This window comes from Oncorhynchus gorbuscha, linkage group LG01, assembly GCF_021184085.1.
Source record: "Oncorhynchus gorbuscha isolate QuinsamMale2020 ecotype Even-year linkage group LG01, OgorEven_v1.0, whole genome shotgun sequence".
NCBI lineage: Eukaryota > Metazoa > Chordata > Actinopteri > Salmoniformes > Salmonidae > Oncorhynchus > Oncorhynchus gorbuscha.
Window position 1 is genome coordinate 89175864 of NC_060173.1, and position 17681 is coordinate 89193544.

Sequence of the window (17681 nt, forward strand, 5' to 3'; positions counted from 1 at the left end):
GGGGATGGGGAGCAGGGCTGTTGGGGGGTCTATGGGACAGAGAGAGGGTAGAGTGGGGAGCAGGGCTAGAGAAGGGATGGGGAGCAGGGCTGTTGGGGGGGGGGGTCTATGGGACAGAGAGAGGGTAGTGGTAGACAGAAGGGATGGGGAGCAGGGCTGTTGGGGGGTCTATGGGACAGAGAGAGGGAGTGGTAGAGAAGGGATGGGGAGCAGGGCTGTTGGGGGGGGTCTATGGGACAGAGAGAGGGAGTGGTAGAGAAGGGATGGGGAGCAGGGCTGTTGGGGGGGGTGGGGGGGGAGTCAGGGCTGTTGGGGGGGGGGTCTATGGGACAGAGAGAGGGAGGGAGTGGGGAGCAGGGCTGGAGGGACAGGGATGGGGAGCAGGGCTGTTGGGGGGGGGGGTGTCTATGGGACAGAGAGCCTGAGAAAAATATAAATGATTTCTGTTCCATAAATTATTTTCATAGATATTCACAGATTATTTAGGAATTGGAAAGATTTCTGGAATAAAATGAGGAATGGAGCTGAAACACAATTCTATGGACATGGAATATCAGTTAACAGACAGGGAGTGCCGATAAACAGCAGTAACACCAGCAAATCATCTGACTAAATGAGTGCATAGAACGCAAACAGTAACACATTCGACTTCCTTTCAGATACTATTACACTTCATATTATATTACATATAGGGCATTCAGCCCATGCAGCTAAAACAGAATGGGGAATGGGGGGGGGGGGGGGAAAGAAGAGCACAGATTCTGTTTAAAGCATGTCTCCGTGACAACAAAAAAAACAGATTTGAAAACCTTTTTTTCTCTTCATATCACAAGATAAAAGAAGACAGTAACATGTTCGATCCTGCTAAGTGTACATGTGATGCCCAGTCCCCACAATAGGAGACAGGTTCTCTATGTATATCCGTCATCAATATCACCATGCACTACATATAGTTACAGTTCTTTCTGCCTTGTTTCAATACATTTTCACAAAATAAAAACATTCAATATTTCTTCATTTACATATTTCTGAGGACATATATATATATATATTTGTATGTATGTTTTACCTGAAAAACAAACCTGAAACTCTTGGGATATAATCCTGCAGAGAGGAGCTCAAGGTAGACTAGCACTAAGAGCTGTTATATCATCACCAAAAACAGCACAGCTGTCATCTGAGAGGGGCAGTGGGAGAGATGGAGGGAGGAGGAGGGGGAGAGGAGAGTACTTCAGAGGGAGGAAGATTACAGGTGTATATATGTATATTAGCCCTCTTAGAGATGTGAGTGCTGTACTGTAGGGTAGGGCCAACCCACAGATACATGGACAGATACATCAATGTGTTTCTCTACTCTGTACAAACGCTACGGGATCTCACCTGTGATTGGCTAAAAATGTGTAGGTGAAGAAGGATACCCTTGTCTGACTAATGGCAGCTATGGATGTTGATGTGCTGCACTCTATGAGGAAGAGATGGTGAGTGTGTGGCTTGGTTCCATTTTGCCTTCACCACCCCTGGGTAGCTATACGGCTTTTTCTAACCCAATAGATTTACGTGGAGCTTCAGTCATACTGGTTTCACCAATCCAGTCCTTTAAGATCCATTGAAATTAAGAGTAGGAGCGAGGAAAAGGGTTTAGGGATCAAAATGCAACGGGGCCTAGGTGTGAGGGGTTAAGGAGGGTTCAGGGTCAGTGAGGGATCAAAGGGTAGCTCCTTAGTTCTGCATCTGTTCAAAGAACTTGTAGGTGGGGTTCTCATAACCATTCTGCTGCATCTTGGACAGGTGTCGCTCCTCTGGGGTCACTGCAGCATCCACCTGCAACACACACACCAGGTTAACACACAGGTACAGAATACACACGCACAGACAAACACACACACTCTGCCTTACCTCGATGACCCCGTGATGGATGGAGGTGTACTGCTTCTTCCTCAGCATGATCAGAGTGATGACGATGACTGTCGCTATGACAACCCCACCCACCATCAGACCAATGATGGCACCTTTGTTGGAGCCAACATCCTCAGCAAAGAACACCTGGTAATAATCAACACAACACCTGTCAATCAAACTGGATATGGTGAGTATTTGTTGAGTGTTTCTACAGGTATAGACTGTAATGAGAACTGTGCTTACAAGTCTCCAATGCACAGATAAGCCATTATAGAAATGTTCCCGTTTCTATGATAAACATGTGAACTACTGAGCCAGTTTGTGATGTATACATGTACGAACATGTATCAGCGTATAGGTACTGAATGTTTACCGTACCAATTTTTGATGATGCACTCCATAGCTGGCGCTTTGCCACTCTCCTTTCTCCATCCGCACCTCATGGAACTCCTCAGGCCTCAGAGCAGAGACTCAACACACACAGAGAGAGAGAGCATCATACACCATCCACACATACACACATAATCAAAGAGACAAACACAACCGAAACCACAAACATACCCATACAGCGTAAACACAATCATACACATACTATAGGAACACACACACACTTACCAGGCCGAGTGGGCAGACCTCTATCTGGAAGTGGACGAGCGTCAACAGGCTCAACTGCTTTAACAGATAAACACTCACTGACAAAAAGCTTTAGAGCATGACCAATTTAATAAATAATGCACGAAACAGCTGTTCTGTGTGTGTATTTCCGTGGTTTTCTAGGCTGCGTGTTAGGCTGGTTGTATTAGTGTTTTACCATGGTTGTCGGTGTTGGGTTGGTTGAAACTCTCTGGGTGGGTGAAGCCGAGTCTGTCCAGGCGCATGCCAGGGTCCAGAGGGGCAGAGCTGTAGGCCTGGTTAGGTATCAGGGCATCGTTCCCATAGCTCACCCTGACATCAGTCTGCAAACACAGGATTCACATGCCTGACTTTCAGTGTGTGTATCAAGTAAACTTCAATAACAGTTATATATATAGATTTTTTTAAATTAAATCACTTCCTGAATTGACTGCCTTCCATTTGAATTGGTCCCAGCCCCTGGTGTGTGTGAGATAGGAGAGATTGTAACATTTTTATGAATGAGAGTGTGCATGCCTGTGTGTAAAACTCACCCTCTCATCACTCTGCAGAGATGAGACTTGCTGAGACAGCTCTGACTGAACCCTCTGCATCAGGATTGCTACACACACAGAGACAGAGACAGGAGGGGAAAATAGAAGGAAAAGGAGACAGAATGAACAAGCCAGAAAGGAAAAGGTATAGTCGGTACATTAACTCTGTATTAACACAATATAGTATTACACTGTGTATGGACCGAATAATAACATGAAACTGTAGTATATGGGTAGGAGTAGGGCGGACACTCACAAACTTGGTCTTGGATTTTGTTGGCCATGCTGGGCACTTTGAAGAGCAGCCCCAGGGATTGGTTCATCCTCTCGTCAATCACACGCAGGTGGGTCATCACCTGGAAGTCAGAAGTGCTGAGGTCAAAGGAGTTACACGGGACACAGAGTGGATGAATGGGCAGAATGTAGGTTGAAGGGTGAGCATAGGGGTTTATGGGTAGTGTAGTGTAGTGTGTTATAGTGGGGGGGGGGTGTACCTGGGGTCGGATCTGAGCAGCCTTCTTGGGGTCCACCATGCGGACGTGTTCGTAGTGTTTCAGGGTGTGTTGTCTGTACTTCTGCTCTGTACGGACATACTTCTTCAAAAGGCCCAGCACCTGACGAGGCTATGGGGGGGATGGGGGGAGGAGAAGAAAGTGAAATGAGGGAGAGAGGAAGTGAGAGAAGGGGGACAGAGAGACAGAAAAACTAAAAGAGAGAAATAAGAGGTATTGATGTGGACAACATGGGTGTGTACAAGTGAGGATGTGTTTGATTATAGTGAGAATGACTGGTCAGTGGGTATCCACATGTATCCATATGTACAGTATGTAATGAGTGAGTATCTGTGTACATTATACATGGTTAGGGATATATATATATATATATATATATATATATATATATATATATATATATATATATATAGACAATATGTATATCTACGGTAGTGTGTGTGTAATATGTAATATATATACATATATTCAATAGTTTGGGATCACTTAGAAATGTCCTTGTTTTTGTAAGAAAAGCACAATTTTTGTCCATTAAAATAACATCAAATTGATCAGAAATACAGTGTAGACATTGTTAATATTGTAAATGAGTATTGTAGCTGGAAACGGCTGTTTTTTTGTGGAATATCTACATTGGCGTACAGAGGCCTATTATCAGCAACCATCACTCATGTGTTCCAATGGCACATTGTGTTAGCTAATCCAAGTTTAGCATTTTAAAAGGCTAGTTGATCATTAGACAACCCGTTTGCAATTATTTTAGCACAGCTGAACATTTTTGTTCTGATTAAAGAAGCAATAAAACTGTCCTTCTTTAGACTAGTTGAGTATCTGGAGCAAGCATCAGCATTTATGGGTCCGATTACAGGCTGAAACTCGTCAGTCTATTCTTGTTCTGAGAAATGAAGGCTTTTCCATGCGAGAAATTGCCAAGAAACTGAAGATCTCGTACAACGCTCTGTACTACTCCCTTCACAGAACAGCTCAAACTGGCTCTAACCAGAATAGAAAGAGTAGTGGGAGGCCCCGGAACACAAGTGAGCAAGAGAACAAGTACATTAGAGTGTCTAGTTTGAGAAACAGATGCCTCACAAGTCCTCAACTGGCAGCTTCCTTAACTAGTAACCGCAAAACACTAGTCTCAACGTCAACAGTGAAGAGGTGACTCCGGGATGCTAGCCTAGGCAGAGTTCTTCTGTCCAGTGTCTATGTTCTTTAGCCCATCTTAATATTTAATTTTTATTGGCCAGTCTGAGATATGGCTTTTTCTTTGCAACTCTGCCTAGAAGGCCAGCATCCCAGAGTCACCTCTTCACTGTTGACGTTGAGACTGGTGTTTTGCGGGTACTACTTAATGAAGTTTCCAGTTGAGGACTTGTGAGGTAAGGGCATTCCCCAAGGGCCTTCCCCAAACTGTTTCCACAAAGTTGGAAGCACAGAATTGTCTAGAATGTCATTGAATTCTGTAGAGTTAAAATTACCCTTCACTGGAACTTAGGGGCCTAGCCCGAACCATGAAAAACAGGCCCAGACCATTATTCCTCCTCCACCAAACTTTACAGTTGGCTCTCTGCTTTGTGTCAGGTAATATCCTCCTGGCATCCGCCAAACCCAGATTAACCCGTTAAGACTGCCAGATGGTGTGAGCGTGATTCATCACTCCAGAGAACGTGTTTCCACTGCTCCAGAGTCCAATGGAGGCAGGCTTTACACCACACCAGTCAACGCTTGACATTATGCATGGTGATCTTAGGCTTGTGTGCGGCTACTCTGCCATGGAAACCCAATTTCATGAAGCTCCAGACAAACCGTTATTGTGCTGAGATTGCTTCTAGAGGCAGTTTTGAGTAATGAGTGTTGCTACCGAGGACCCTTTTTACTCGCTTCAGCACTTGGTGGTCCTGTTCTGTGAGCTTGTGTGACCTATCACTTCGTGGCTGAGCCGTTGTTGCACCTAGACGCTTCCACTTTACAAAAATGACACTTACAGTTGACCCGGGGCAGCTCCAGCAGGGCAGAAATTTGACGAACTGACTTGTTGGAAAGGTGGCATACTATGACGGTGCCACGTTGAAAGGCACTGAGCTATTCAGTACGGGCCATTCCACTGCCAATGTTTGTCTACGGAGATTGCATAGTTGTGTGCTCGATTTTATACACCTGTCAGCAACAGGTGCTGGGACATTATTTTCAGCTTCCAGGAAATGTGTACAGATCCTTGCGACATGGGGACGTGCATTATCATGCTGAAACATGAGGTGATGGCGGCGGATGGCATGACAATGGATCTTGACACTATCTTGATAAAATCCAATTGTGTTCATTGTCTGTAGGTTATGCCTGTCCATACCATAACCCCATGCCACCATGGGACACTATTTATAATGTTGACATCAGAAAACAGCTCACCCACACAACGCCATATACGTGGTCTGCGGTTGTGAAGCCGGTTGGATGTACTGCCAAATTCTCTAAAACAACATTGGAGGTGGCTTATGGTAGAGAAATTAACATTAAATTATCTGGCAACCGCTCTGTTGGACATTTCTGCAGTCAGCATGCCAATTGCATGCTCCCTCAAAACTTGAGACATCTGTGGCATTGTGCTGTATGACAAAACTGCACATTTTTGAGAGATATATATATTTTTGTCCCCAGCACAGAGTGCACCTGTGTAATGATCACGCTGTTTAATCAGCTTCTTACTATGCCACATCTGTCAGGTGGATGGATTATCTTGGCAAAGGAGAAATTATCACTAACAGAGATGTAAAATAATTTGAGAGAATTATATTTGTGTTCGTATGGAACATTTCTGGGATATTTTATTTCAGCTCATGAAACCAACACTTTACATGTTGAGTTTATATTTTATTTTTTGTTCAGTATATACTGTATATACCCTGGGTGGGTTGGCCTGCAGGGCACTAAGGTAGTTATCCAGGGCCATGCGACGGCAGCTGTTGAGCAGGGCCTCCACCCGGGCAATGTGGGTCTCAACCAGCTGCTGTCTCTCTCCTGCTGCCTCCTGCTCCAGGGCCTCCACCTTCTCCTGGAAGTGCTGCACACAAGAGCACACAGAAACATTAATACACACTAGTATACACACACATTACTGACACGCACATAGGCACGCACGTGTATTGATGGGCTCATCTGTAAGGGCGCATCTGTAAAAGAGACCTTGGTTTCAGCATGACTCTATGTCACAATTAAGGTTAACTTTTTATGGCTACATGGGCAGTATTGAGTAGCTTGGATGAAAAGGTGCCCATATGAAACGGCCTGCTCCTCAGTCATAGTTGCTAATATTTGCCTATTATTATTAGTATTGGATAGAAAACACTCTGAAGTTTCTAAAACTGTTTGAATGATAACAGAACTCATATTGGCGGGCAAAATCCTGAGTTGAAATCAAAACAGGAAGTCAGAAATCTGAGCTAGGGGTTCCACTAGAAGTCAACCATCAATAAAAAATATAATGAGGCTTCAATGTGTTGTGGGAGTGAATGAGAGCAGAATATATCAGCTGTCCATCAAGCAGTCATTTTGTGATCCCACTTTTTCCTCATAGTAGTCACTTGCGTTCCATTGCTCACGAAGACAAGAAGGAATACTCCGGTTGGAACTTTATTGAAGCTATATGTTAAAAACATCTTAATGATTGATTCTGTACTTAGTTTGAAATGTTTCTTCGACCGGTAATATCACTTTTTGAAGTGGCCTGTGCCATTAAACCCCTACAACTCATCCAGAACGCCGCAGCCCGTCTGGTGTTCAACCTTCCCAAGTTCTCTCACGTCACCCCGCTCCTCCGCTCTCTCCACTGGCTTCCAGTTGAAGCTCGCATCCGCTACAAGACCATGGTGCTTGCCTACGGAGCTGTGAGCGGAACGGCACCTCAGTACCTCCAGGCTCTGATCAGGCCCTACACCCAAACAAGGGCACTGCGTTCATCCACCTCTGGCCTGCTCGCCTCCCTACCACTGAGGAAGTACAGCTCCCGCTCAGCCCAGTCAAAACTGTTCGCTGCTCTGGCCCCCCAATGGTGGAACAAACTCCCTCACGACGCCAGGACAGCGGAGTCAATCACCACCTTCCGGAGACACCTGAAACCCCACCTCTTTAAGGAATACCTAGGATAGGATAAGTAATCCCTCTCACCCCCCCCTTTAAGATTTAGATGCACTATTGTAAAGTGACTGTTCCACTGGATGTCTTAAGGTGAATGCACCAATTTGTAAGTCGCTCTGGATAAGAGCGTCTGCTAAATGACTTAAATGTAATGTAAATGTAAGTTTTTGTCTGATATAACGCTAACCAGAATTAGCGTTTGGATATGTATACCAAACGCTCTAACAAAAGAAGGTATTTGGACATAAATAACGGACATTTTCGAACAAAACAAGCATTTATTGTTGATCTGGGATTCCTGGAGTGCTTTCTGATGTAGATCATCAAACGTAAGGGAATATTTATCATGTAATTTCGTGTTTATGTTGACGCCATCTTTGCGGCTGTGGTGTTTTTAAATTGAGCGCTGTTTCAGATTATTGCATGCATATTTTTTCCCGTAAAGTTTTTTTGAAATCTGACACAGCGGTTGAATTAAGGAGAGGTATATCTATAATTCCACGTGTATAACTATATTATCATCTACATTTATGATGAGTATTTCTGTTGAATGATGTGGCTATGCAAAATCACTTGATGTTTTTGGAACTAGTGAATCTAACGCGCCAATGTAAACTCAGATGACATGGAGTCCTATGAGTGTCATCTGATGAAGATAATTCAAGGTTAGTGATTCATTTGATCTTTATTTCTGTGCTTATTGTGGTTTGGTGGAGACCTAACATAATCGTTTGTAGTGCTTTCGCTGAAAAACCTATTTGAAATCGGACACTTTGGTGGGATTAACAACGAAAATAGATTTAAAACGATAGACACGTATGTTTTAGGAATTATAATTATAAGATTTCTGTGGTTTGAATTGTGGCGCCCTCTATATTCACTGGTAGTTGTCATATCCACACCGCGTGGCCGCTGCCACCCTAATCTGGTGGTCCCAGCGCGCACGACCCACGTGGAGTTCCAGGTCTCCGGTAGCCTCTGGAACTGCCGATCTGCAGCCAACAAGGCAGAGTTCATCTCAGCCTATGCCTCCCTCCAGTCCCTCGACTTCTTGGCACTGACAGAAACATGGATCACCACAGATAACACTGCTACTCCTACTGCTCTCTCTTCGTCCGCCCACGTGTTCTCGCACACCCCGAGAGCTTCTGGTCAGTTGGGTGGTGGCATCGGGATCCTTATCTCTCCCAAGTGGTCATTCTCTCTTTCTCCCCTTACCCATCTGTCTATCGCCTCCTTTGAATTTCATGCTGTCACAGTTACCAGCCCTTTCAAGCTTAACATCCTTATCATTTATCGCCCTCCAGGTCCCCTCGGAGAGTTCATCAATGAGCTTGATGCCTTGATAAGCTCCTTTCCTGAGGACGGCTCACCTCTCACAGTTCTGGGCGACTTTAACCTCCCCACGTCTACCTTTGACTCATTCCTCTCTGCCTCCTTCTTTCCACTCCTCTCCTCTTTTGACCTCACCCTCTCACCTTCCCCCTACTCACAAGGCAGGCAATACGCTCGACCTCATCTTTACTAGATGCTGTTTTTCCACTAACCTCATTGCAACTCCCCTCCAAGTCTCCGACCACTACCTTGTATCCTTTTCCCTCTCGCTCTCATCCAACACTTCCCACACTGCCCCTACTCGGATGGTATCGCGCCGTCCCAACCTTCGCTCTCTCTCCCCCGCTACTCTCTCCTCTTCCATCCTATCATCTCTTCCCTCTGCTCAAACCTTCTCCAACCTATCTCCTGATTCTGCCTCCTCAACCCTCCTCTCCTCCTTTTCTGCATCCTTTGACTCTCTATGTTCCCTATCTTCCAGGCCGGCTCGGTCCTCCCCTCCCGCTCCGTGGCTTGACGACTCATTGCGAGCTCACAGAACAGGGCTCCGGGCAGCCGAGCGGAAATGGAGGAAAACTCGCCTCCCTGCGGATCTGGCATCCTTTCACTCCCTCCTCTCTACATTTTCCTCCTCTGTCTCTGCTGCTAAAGCCACTTTCTACCACTCTAAATTCCAAGCATCTGCCTCTAACCCTAGGAAGCTCTTTGCCACCTTCTCCTCCCTCCTGAATCCTCCTCCCCCCTCCTCCCTCTCTGCAGATGACTTCGTCAACCATTTTGAAAAGAAGGTCGACGACATCCGATCCTCGTTTGCTAAGTCAAACGACACCGCTGGTTCTGCTCACACTGCCCTACCCTGTGCTCTGACCTCTTTCTCCCCTCTCTCTCCAGATGAAATCTCGCGTCTTGTGACAGCCGGCCGCCCAACAACCTGCCCGCTCGACCCTATCCCCTCCTCTCTTCTCCAGACCATTTCCGGAGACCTTCTCCCTTACCTCACCTCGCTCATCAACTTATCCCTGACCGCTGGCTACGTCCCTTCCGTCTTCAAGAGAGCGAGAGTTTCACCCCTTCTGAAAAAACCTACACTCGATCCCTCCGATGTCAACAACTACAGACCAGTATCCCTTCTTTCTTTTCTCTCCAAAACTCTTGAACGTGCCGTCCTTGGTCAGCTCTCCCGCTATCTCTCTCAGAATGACCTTCTTGATCCAAATCAGTCAGGTTTCAAGACTAGTCATTCAACTGAGATTGCTCTTCTCTGTATCATGGAGGCGCTCCGCACCGCTAAAGCTAACTCTCTCTCCTCTGCTCTCATCCTTCTAGACCTATCGACTGCCTTCGATACTGTGAACCATCAGATCCTCCTCTCCACCCTCTCCGAGTTGGGCATCTCCGGCGCGGCCCACGCTTGGATTGCGTCCTACCTGACAGGTCGCTCCTACCAGGTGGCGTGGCGAGAATCTGTCTCCTCACCACGCGCTCTCACCACTGGTGTCCCCCAGGGCTCTGTTCTAGGCCCTCTCCTATTCTCGCTATACACCAAGTCACTTGGCTCTGTCATAACCTCACATGGTCTCTCCTATCATTGCTATGCAGACGACACACAATTAATCTTCTCCTTTCCCCCTTCTGATGACCAGGTGGCGAATCGCATCTCTGCATGTCTGGCAGACATATCAGTGTGGATGACGGATCACCACCTCAAGCTGAACTTCGGCAAGACGGAGCTGCTCTTCCTCCCGGGGAAGGACTGCCCGTTCCATGATCTCGCCATCACGGTTGACAACTCCATTGTGTCCTCCTCCCAGAGCGCTAAGAACCTTGGCGTGATCCTGGACAACACCCTGTCGTTCTCAACTAACATCAAGGCGGTGGCCCGTTCCTGTAGGTTCATGCTCTACAACATCCGCAGAGTACGACCCTGCCTCACACAGGAAGTGGCGCAGGTCCTAATCCAGGCACTTGTCATCTCCCGTCTGGATTACTGCAACTCGCTGTTGGCTGGGCTCCCTGCCTGTGCCATTAAACCCCTACAACTCATCCAGAACGCCGCAGCCCATCTAGTGTTCAACCTTCCCAAGTACCTCTCACGTCACCCCGCTCCTCCGCTCTCTCCACTGGCTTCCAGTTGAAGCTCGCATCCGCTACAAGACCATGGTACTTGCCTACGGAGCTGTGAGGGGAACGGCACCTCAGTACCTCCAGGCTCTGATCAGGCCCTACACCCAAATAAGGGCACTGCGTTCATCCACCTCTGGCCTGCTCGCCTCCCTACCACTGAGGAAGTACAGTTCCCGCTCAGCCCAGTCAAAACTGTTCGCTGCTCTGGCTCCCCAATGGTGGAACAAACTCCCTCACGACGCCAGGACAGCGGAGTCAATCACCACCTTCCGGAGACACCTGAAACCCCACCTCTTTAAGGAATACCTAGGATAGGATAAAGTAATCCTTCTCACCCCCTCCCCCCTTAAAATATTTAGATGCACTATTGTAAAGTGGCTGTTCCACTGGATGTCATAAGGTGAATGCACCAATTTGTAAGTCGCTCTGGATAAGAGCGTCTGCTAAATGACTTAAATGTAAATGTAAATGTAAAATATCGATCCCGGTATCGGGATTGCAGCCATAACAGGTTAAATAAAAACTATATATACTGCGCGCGCACACACAGCCCAGGTACCTGAATGACAGCCTTCTTGTCAGCGTGAGGGAGACTCTTGGCCTGCCTCTCTGCCTCCTCCCACTCTCTCATCACCTGGAGAGAGACACATCAGAAAACACACCTTTCAGTGCACATCAGAGAAGGGATCTTACACACACACACACACACACACACACACACACACACACACACACACACACACACACACACACACACACACACACACACACACACACACACACACACACACACACACACACACACACACACACAGACACACACACGATAATGTCCCTAATATAACATGGTGAGGTAACTGGTAATGTATAACATTGTTCATTTGGAACCTTTGCAACATCACATCATAAACCCAAGGTCAGTTATCGTCACCCCGTGTGTGTGTTGATATGCTGTGTTATGGGCAGAATGTAACTATTCTCGCTGTTAATGCGGTGACGTGCCAAAACTGACTGACTGACTCTCTCTAGCTCAAACACACACACCTGGGACATCCTCTCGCGGTGCTTGGCCTCCAGACTCTCCTTGGCCTTCTGGAAGTCGGCGTGTTCGTTGTCGTCTCCAGTAGACTCCAAGTAATGGTAGACTGCGTCAGGGGGGCAGGGGCCATGGTGGGCACTGGGGGAGAGGGGAGGAGAGGTAGAGCGGAAAGTGGATGTCCACAAAAGGTTCCAGAGAGAGAAGTTAACTGTTAAACAGTGACATAGCCTCCTCAACAAGTCTACATTATCTGCCACTGTAATCTAAAACTGTACTAAGACGTTTGAGTCCTGTTTACAGCAGCTAAGCCTGTCAGCCAGTGAGCGAACGGTCATATATCTGTTTGCCTTGACGTGTGTGTGTGTGTGTGTGTGTGTGTGTGTGTGTGTGTGTGTGTGTGTGTGTGTGTGTGTGTGTGTGTGTGTGTGTGTGTGTGTGTGTGTGTGTGTGTGTGTGTGTGTGTGTGTGTGTGTGTGTGTGTGTGTGTGTGTGTGTGTGTGTGTGTGGGAGACTGGAGATAAGATATGTGAATCAGGGCAGGTGCTGAGTCACCCTCTCCCGCTGAGGAGTGTTGTGCTTAACTGGGTGGAAAGTACCAGAAAAGAGAGGGACAGGAAAAACAGACTCAACCCACAGACCCACACTGATAGTCACACGAAGAGAGACTGTTGTTGTTAGGTTAAACCAGTTAGGACATGAACTCATTAACACACACACACACAGTCAGACGAGCATAAATCACTAGTCATAAATATTGTCGCACACACAACACTCATAAGCTCCAATGTTATTGAGCTGATTAGTAAGTGATGGAGTGAGTAAGAAAATTGTTGTGAAAGCAGTAAAAGGTTAAGTGAGCAAGTGAGGGAGGGAGTGTGGCTATTTTCCTGCTTAGATAGTTCCTAATTTCTCAGGTGTTTCTTAAAAGTCTCTATATCTCTTTTTTTAAACCAGAATGAACCTCTGTCTGTACACCCACTAGATCAAACTATATTGATAGGAACCCTCTGCACTTCCCACAGTATTCAATAGCTGAGATGGACTCAGGCCCCGGACTCAGGCCCCGGACTCAGGCCCCGGACTCAGACCCCGGACTCAGACCCCGGACTCAGACCCCGGACTCAGGCCCCGGACTCAGGCCCCGGACTCAGACCAATGAAAGACCAATAAAAGGTCTGAATGCAGTGTTTTTTATTGACCTTCCATTTTCCTTCATTGCTTAATCTCGAACAGGAACATCTTCCCCTTTCAGAGCTGGTAGTACATATAGGAAGAGGGATACCTCATCAGTTGAAAAACTGAATGCATTCAAGCAAAATTTGTCTTCTGCATTTAACCCAACCCCACTGAATCACTTATGCTCCACGTGTCTAAGAGACATCAGACAGACAGGTAGACGGTGTTAGACAGACAGGTGGCAGGGTGGACAGTCCCCAGGGCGGTGGTTAGTAGAGTGTTGGACTAGTAACCGAAAGGTTGCAAGTTCAAATCCCCGAGCTGACAAGGTACAAATCTGTCGTTCTGCCCCTGAACAGGCAGTTAACCCACTGTTCCTAGGCCGTCATTGAAAATAAGAATTTGTTCTTAACTGACTTGCCTAGTTAAATAAAGGTAAAATAAAAATAAAAACAGGCCCAAGGTAAGGGGCACAGAGGGCCGACTCAGCACGTGTCCTACATACCTCAGAGAGGCACACACTTTTTTTTAACCCCCTTTTCTCCCCAATTTCGTGGTATCCAATTGTTAGTACCATCTTGTCTCATCGCTACAACTCCCGTACGGGCTCGGGAGAGACGAAGGTTGAAAGTCATGCGTCCCCGATACACAACCCAATCGAGCCACACTGCTTCTTAACACGGCACACATCCAACCCGGAAGCCAGCCGCACCAATGTGTCGGAGGAAACACCGTGCATCTGGCAACCTTGGTTAGCGCGCACTGCGCCCAGCCCGCCACAGGAGTCGCTGGTGTGCGATGAGACAAGGATATCCCTACCGGCCAAACCCTCCTTAACCCGGACGACGCTATGCCAATTGTGAATCGCCCCACGGACCTCCCGGTCGCGGCCGGTTACGACAGAGCCTAGGCGCGAACCCAGAGTCTCTGGTGGCACAGCTAGCGCTGCAGTACAGCGCCCTTAATCACTGCGCCACCCGGGAGGCCTACACACACACTCTTAAACACACATACTGCTTGGGTGTGTGTTTACACATGTTCAAACATACACACTCCATCTTATCCATCTCCACAAACCAACCAACAAGTATTTCTCTCTTTCCATCCATGGCATGTTCTTACCTCTGACAACTTCCTCAACCGACTCGGTGGTGGTCGTGGTGGTAGTTGTCATGGCGATGTTGGAGGTGCGTTCACCACTGTCCCGTTTGTCAGTCACATCATCTTCATCCTCATCACCGTCACCGTCCTCGTCCCTATCGAAGGCATCCTCATCATCCTCAGTGGTGGCAGCCCCCTGATCCGCCTGGTGAAGCATGCTGTAGGGACGGTGGGTGTTTGTGAGTGTGTAGTCTGGTAGTGAAGGTTCTGTCAAAAGTGTTTAACCACTGGTTTATGAACTTGAGTAAGAATTTAAGATCATATATGTGTGCTTAATTGTCTGTTTTTGTGTCTGACTGTGTGTGTGTGTGTGTGTGTGTGTGTGTGTGTGTGTGTGTGTGTGTGTGTGTGTGTGTGTGTGTGTGTGTGTGTGTGTGTGTGTGTGTGTGTGTGTGTGTGTGTGTGTGTGTGTGTGTGTGTGTGTGTGTGTGTGTGTGTGCGCATACCCGTTATCGGTGTATTCAGTCTCGGCTCCACCCCACCACACGTCAGACTCAGTCAGCTCGACGCTCTCTGACTTGCGATGCGTGTCTGCCGGGCAACACACAAACTCCACCCCTCGGAAACGGTCGATGCCACATGGCAACAGCATGCCGTAGTCATGGAGATTCATGGTGCGGTCTCCACAGGACTGATAATAATAGCAATTTGAAAGAATCTCTTTTTGAGACACAGGTCTTTACACGCAATTACATATCTCTAGACGGTTTCCTGGTCAGGTCACATTGTCAGGAAAAATCAATCATATGAAGCAAAAAATAACCTTCTTACAATTATAACTCTGGTTGATTATTTCTGTGAAATAATTGAAGGAGGGAGGAATGCAGGAATGGATGGAGACAAAAAAAATGCTGAGTCACCACAGCACAGCACACACTTTCCCAGAATACTAGAGAGAAAGGAAAGAGAGGAGAAATAACACTAGATAGATAGAAAGTGGAGAGGAGTAGAGAATACGAGAGAGAGAGAGAGCGAGAGGAGGAGAGAATACTAGATAGATAGAAAGCGGAGAGGAGTAGAGAATACGAGAGCGAGAGGAGGAGAGAATACTAGATAGATGGAGAGAGCAGAAGAGGATAAAACACTAGAGAGAGAGATACAGAGATAAAGAAATATATTAAAATAACAAGGCACGGAAAGAGTACAAAGAGAAGCTCCTCATGGACAATCCAGAGACACTTTTTGCTGACTGCTACAAAAATGGAAACGTAAGCAACCTAATCTCAAACACAGACCATCCCTGGGCATGGCACACGGTGATAACAGCACACTACCCCTTTTTTAAGAGGGTATTGGTGGAGGGAGGAAAATCAGAATAGTGGAAAACAAGGACCCTGAGACTGAGACACCCTCTGTCAACCTGTACAACAATGGAACAGTGGTGGTGCAGGGCAACTTCATATATTTCCAAAAGGACTTCCACAGAATCAATGAGAGAGCACGGCAGGAGAAGACTCGCAACATGACAGCTGCACATATTCCCAGGCTGTGAGCAGAGCAACAGGCCCAACCCCCACTAATAACCCACTCAAGCCACATCCTGCGACCTAAGAGGTATGTATCAGATGCTCAACATGCTCTGCTCACACCTACTGTAATGGTCCGGGCCTAAATCACACAAAAACACTAGACAATATGGAACACAAAGCTTTTAATATCTCATCCTGGAACATACAAGGACTGAGAGCATCTGACTTTAGGCCTAAAGAGCAGCAATCCATACCTCAAAAAATTGGAAATACAGACATTGTCATCCTACAAGAAACATGGTACAGAGGAGATGGACCCACTGGTTTCCCTCTAGGTTACAGAGAGCTGGTAGTCCCATCCACCAAACTACCAGGTGTGAAACAGGGAAGAGACTCAGGGGATATGCTAATTTGGTATAGAGCAGACCTAACACACTCTACTAAATGAGTCAAAAAGGGAACATTTTACATCTGGCTAGAAATTAATAAGGAAATGATCTCAACAGAGAAACATTTCCTCATGTGTGCTACCTATACAAGAGGTCGACCGATTATGATTTTTCAATGCCGATACCGATACCGGTTATTGGAGGACCAAAAAAGCCTTTTTTTTTAACATTTGTAATAATGACAATTACAACAATACCGAGTGAACACTTTTAACTTCATATAATACACCAATAAAATCAATTTAGCCTCAAATAAATAATGAAACATGTTCAATTTGGTTTAAATAATGCAAAAACAAAGTGTTGGAGAAGAAAGTAAAAGTGCAATGTGCCAGGTAAGAAAGCTAACGTTTAAGTTCCTTGCTCAGAACATGAGAACATATGAAAGCTGGTGGTTCCTTTTAACATGAGTCTTCAATATTCCCAGGTAAGAAGTTTTAGGTTGAGGTTATTATAGTATTTATAAGACTATTTCTCTCTATACTATTTGTATGTCATATACCTTTGACTATTGGATGTTCTTATAGGCACTTTAGTATTGCCAGTGTAACAGTATAGCTTCCATCCCTCTCCTCGCAGCTACCTGGGCTCGAACCAGGAACACATCGACAACAGCCACCCTTGAAGCAGCGTTACCCATGCAGAGCAAGGGGAACAACTACTCCAAAGTCTCAGAGCGAGTGACGATTGAAACGCTATTAGCGCGCATCCCGCTAACTAGCTAGCCATTTCACATCGGTTACACCAGCCTAATCTCGGGAGTTGATAGGCTTGAAGTCATAAACAGCTAAATGCTTGAAGCACAGCAAAGAGCTGCTGGCAAAACGCACGAAAGTGCTCTTTGAATGAATGCTTACGAGCCTGCTGCTGCCTACCACCGCTCAGTCAGAGGACTCTATCAAATCAGACTTAATTATAACACACAGAAATACGAGCCTTAGGTCATCAATATGGTCGAATCCGGAAACTATCATTTCAAAAACAAAACGTTTATTCTTTCAGTGAAATACGGAACGGTTCCGTATTTTATCTAACGGGTGGCATCCATAAATCTAAATATTACTGTTACATTGTACAACCTTCAATGTTATGTCATAATTACGTACAATTCTGGCAAATTAGTTCGCAATTAGCCAGGCGGCCCAAACTGTTGCATATACCCTGACTCTGCGTGCAATGAACGCAAGAGAAGTGACACAATTTCACCTGGTTAATAT

At 46.3% G+C, this 17681-nt stretch overlaps 1 pseudogene; it reads right to left on the reverse strand.

Moving 5' to 3' along the window:
* Positions 1 to 1532: 1532 nt before the first annotated feature.
* LOC124045317 overlaps positions 1533 to 17681 on the reverse strand; it is a 35876-nt pseudogene continuing 19727 nt past the window's right edge.